Genomic DNA, 5,132 nt, shown 5'->3' with positions numbered 1-5,132 from the left:
CGTGGTCTTCCAGGAGTTCGTTAATGACATTTTCCGTGATCTCCTCTATGTTTGTGCTGTGGTCTATCTTGATGACATCTTGATTTTTTTCTCCAGATCCTATGACGCATCAGAGACATGTCCATCAAGTTTTGCTGCAGTTGAGAATCGTCTGCACGCCAAGTTGGAGAAGTGCGTGTTTGAAAAAGATGCTCTACCCTTCATGGGCTACATTATCTCGAATATAGGTGTCAAGATGGATCCTGAAAAGGTAAAGTCTGTGCTGGAATGGCCACGCCCTCAAGGCATGAAGGCCACACAGCGTTTTCTGGGATTCGCCAATTTTTACAGACAGTTTATTCCAAACTTCTCCTCACTGACATCTCCTATCTCTGACCTCACTAAGAAGGGCATGAATGCCAAGGTGTGGACTCCTGAGGCAGAGTCCGCATTGAATAGCCTGAAGAGTGCCTTAACGTCTGCCTCTATCCTCCATCATCCAGATGTTTCCCTACAGTTCTCGTTGGAGGTGGATGCATCCTCTGTCGGTGCTGGTGCACTCCTGTACCAGAGAGGTTCCAAGGGCAAGTCAATGGTATGTGGATATTTCTCTAAGCTCTCCTGCCCAAGGACATTATGGACTTTGTTTCTTCCTGCTCAGTGTCTGCAGATAACAAGGTTGCTCACTCCAGACCTGCTGGCCTGCTCCAGCCATTGCCTGTGCCTGATGCTCCCTGGCAGCTATAGCTATGGACTTTTTCACTGACCTGCCTCTCTCTGCTAGATGCAGTACTGTCTGGGTGGATCGATACAGCTTCTTATACCACACCGCATGGTGCTGTATTACTTCAGGACATGATCTGACAAGTCCACCCCTCCCATGTACCTATTGTAGTCCAGGATGCAGTCTGGTTTGGGGTTCTCTGTACTGGTACCTCGTACAGGTACATGGGTACTGGTGTGGCCATGTATTGTTGTCAATACAAGGACATCTCTCTTGTCCTTGACACACAATATGTTGCTGCTAGAATGTGCCCTGCTCTCACCCCTTCTTGTTTTCCCAAGCAGAGTCTTAGGGAGGCCTCTCATACTTTTTCTAGCAGTGCCGCATGCCGCAGTACTTCTGGAAGCGAGGCACATAGATAGTGGGAAGCTGGTATAAAAGTTATCCAGGTAGAGGTGGTAACCCTGGTCCAGCAGTGGATTGCACCAAATCCCACACAAGTTTTGCATTAAGTCCCAGTAAGGAGGGGCATTCTGGGGGCTGAATACTGGTGTCCTTCCCTTCATATATCCTAAATTTGTACGTATACCCTGATGCACTCTCGCACAGCTTATACATCTTCACGCCATACCTTGCCCTCTTACCCGGCAGGTACTGGCGGAATTGAATCCTCCTTTTAAAATGTACCAAGGACTCATAAATAGAAATACAATTCCCGGGGGTGTATTTTTGGGAAAACCGGGCACTGAAATAGTCTAATAGGGGTCTCCGTTTATACAAACGGTCAAAACTAGGGTAATCTCGGGGTGGGCACTGCTCATTATCAGTATAATGTAAGAAGCAAAGTATTGCGTCATAACGCATCCTGGACACGGCCATGCGGTACATCGCGGTGTGGTATAAGAAAAAGCCTCTTTTTTTGTTATTTAAGGTTCCAGTTCAGTTCTGAAGTGGCTTTGAGGGACCTATATATTAGAAACCCCTTTAACCCCTTCCCGCTCCTTGACGTACTATTACGTCATGGCAGCTGTATCGTTCGCGCTCCATGACGTAATAGTACGTCACGGGAGTAACGGCCGTTTCGGCCGTCCTCCCGACACATACAGGAGCTGTGACGCTGCTGTCTTGTTCAGCAGCTGTCACAGCTCCTACAGCGGGGACCGATCGCTGTGTCCCCGCTGATTAACCCCTTAAAAGCCGCGTTCTATAGAGATCGCGGCTTTTTAGGGGTTAAGCTGCCATCGCCGGCCTGCTACGCGATAGCGGCCGGCGATGGTGACTATGGCAACCGGACACCAAACAATGGCGTCCGGCTATGCCATAGACGGAAGCCTAGTGGGTCCTGACAACGTCAGGACCCACTATGCTTGCTGTCAGTGAGTAGCTGACAGTTCTAATGCACTGCACTACGCATTTAGTGCAGTGTATTAGAATAGCGATCAGGGCCTCCTACCCTCAAGTCCCCTAGTGGGACAAAGTAATAAAGTAAAAAAAAAGTTAAAAAAAGATGTGTAAAAATAAGAAAATAAAAGATTTAAAAGTAATAAAAGTAAAAATCCCCCCTTTTCCCTGATCAGTCCTTTATTATTAATAAAAATATATAAACAAATAAACTATACATAATTGGTATCGCCGCGTCCGTAACGGCCTGAACTACAAAACTATTTCGTTATTTATCCCGCACGATGAACGCCGTAAAATAAAATAATAATAAACCGTACCAGAATCACAATTGTTTGGTCACTTCACCTCCCAAAAAATGGAATAAAAAGAGATCAAAAAGTCGCATGTACCTAAAAATGGTACTGATCGAAACTACAGTTCGTTACGCAAAAAATAAGTCCTCGCACGGCTTTATTGATTGAAAAATAAAAACGTTATGGCTCTTAGAATAAGGTAACACAAAAAGTGAATGATTGTTTACAAAACATATTTTATTGTGCAAACGCCATAAGACATAAAAAAAAACTATAAACATCTGGTATCGCCGTAATCGTATCGCCCCGCAGAATAAAGTGAATATGTCATTTATAGCGCACGGTGAACGCTGTAAAAAAAAAATAATAAAAAAACAAATAGTAGAATTGCTGTTTTTTAGTCACCACGCCACTTAAAAATAGAATAAAAACTGATCAAAAAGCCGCATGCACCCCAAGAAAACTACAATGGATTCCTCAAGGGGTCTAGTTTCCAAATTGGGGTCACTTTTGGGGGGTTCCCAATGTTTTGGCACCACAAGACCTCTTCAAACCGGACATGGTGCCTAATAAAAAAGAGGCCTCAAAATCCACTAGGTGCTCCTTTGCTTCGGAGGCCGGCGCTTCAGTCCATTACCGCCCGAGGGCCACATGTGGGATATTTCTCAAAACTGCAGAATCTGGGCAATAAGTATTGAGTTGCGTTTCACTGATAAATCCTTTTGTGTTATAAAAAAAATGGTATAAAGAGGATTTTCTGACAAAAAAAAAAATTTACATTTCACCTCTACTTTGCTCTACATTTTTGTGAAACACCTAAAGGGTTCATAAACTTTCTAAATGCTGTTGTGAATACTTTGAGGGGTCTAGTTTCTAAAATGGGGTATTTCATAGGGGTTTCTAATATATGGGCCCCTCAAAGCAACTTCAGAACTGAACTGGAACCTAAAAAAATAAATAAATGAGGCAATACTTTGCTTCTTACATTATACTGATAATGAGCCGTGCCCACCCCGAGATGACCCCAGTTTTGACCGTTTGTATAAACGGAGACCCCTATGAGACCGTTCCAGTGCCCGGTTTTCCCCAGCATACACCCCGAGAAGTGTATTTCTATTGATGAGTCCCTGTTACATTTTAAAGGGAGGGTTCAATTCCGCGAGTACCTGCCGGGTAAGAGGGCAAGGTATGGCGTGAAGATGTATAAGCTGCGAGAGTGCATCAGGGTATACCTACAGGTTTAGGATATATGAAGGAAAGGCCACCCCCAAACCAGACTGCATCCTGGACTACAATAGGTACATGAGAGGGATGGACTTGTCAGATCAAGCCCTGAGGCCCTACAGCGCTATGCGGTGTGGTATAAGAAGCTGGCCGTGCACATCATACAGATGGCTTTGTACAATGCGTACGTGCTACGTCGATGTGCAGGCCAGACGGGAACTTTCCTGGAATTTCAAGAGGTGATTATCAAGAACCTAATCTTTAGGGACCAAGAAGGGGGGGCACCCAGTACTTCTGGAAGCGGGGCCACACGCATCGTACCAGGGCGGCAACACTTTCCAGGGGAAGTTCCCCAAACTGGCAAGAAGGGAAAAAGTCAAAAGAGGTGCAAAGTCTGCTATAAGAGGGCGATAAGGGATGACACAATATATCAATGTGACACGTGTCCCGAATAACCAGAGCTCTGTATGAAAGAGTGTTTTAAAATTGATCATACATCCCTTGGTTTATAATTTACCCCAATTTTACTTACCCTGATGCACTCCGCACAGCTTATCCCCCCTCGTCTTTCCCCTCTGAGCCCTGCTGTGTGCCCAGGCAGCTGATAACAGCTACATGTAGGGTATTGCCATACCCGGGAGAACCCACATTACAGTTTATGGGGTGTAGGTCTCCGGTCAAAATGCTCACTACACCTCTAGATGAATGCCTTAAGGGTGTAGTTTTTAAAACGGGGTCACTTCTTGCGGGTTTCAACTGTACTGGTACCTCAGGGGCTTCTGCATACATGACTTCGCACTAGAAAATCCCCAGTAGGCCAAATGGTGGTCCTTTCCTTCTAAACCCTCCCATGGGCCCAAACGGCAGATTATCACAACAAATGGGGTATTGCGGCACTCAGAACAAATTGCGCAACAGAATGGGGTATTTTGTTTCTTGTGAAAATAAGAAATTTTCAGCCAAAACTACATATTATTTGTAAAAAATAATTTTGTTTTCATTCCCAGCCCAATTCAAATAAGTTCTGTGAAGAAACTATGGGGTCTAAATGGTCACATTACCCATAAATGAATTCCTTGAGGGGTGTAGTTTCCAAAATGGGGTCACTTCTGGTGGGTTTCCATTGCTTTGATACCTCTGGGGCTCTGCAAATGCGACATGGCAGCCGAAAACCAATCCAGCAAAATCTGGACTCCAAAGAACACACAGCGCTCCTTCCCTTCTGAAGCCTCCCATGGGCCCAAACGGCAGTTTATTGCCACAAATGGGGTATTGCTGCACTCAGGAGAAATTGGGCAACAAAATTGAGCATTTTGTTCCCTGTGAAAATAAGAAATTTTGATCACAAATGACATTTTATTGGAAAAAATGTCATTTTTTTAATGTCACAGCCCAATTGAAATAGGTGCTGTGAAAAAACGGTGTGCTCAAAATGCTAACAACAACCATAAATGAATTCCTTGAGGGGTGTAGTTTCCAAAATGGGGTCACTTTTGGTGGGTTTCCAT

The sequence above is a fragment of the Rhinoderma darwinii genome, unplaced genomic scaffold, assembly GCF_050947455.1.
Source record: "Rhinoderma darwinii isolate aRhiDar2 unplaced genomic scaffold, aRhiDar2.hap1 Scaffold_1582, whole genome shotgun sequence".
NCBI lineage: Eukaryota > Metazoa > Chordata > Amphibia > Anura > Rhinodermatidae > Rhinoderma > Rhinoderma darwinii.
The sequence above is the reverse complement of the archived record's forward strand: the minus strand, read 5'-3'. Positions refer to the sequence as shown.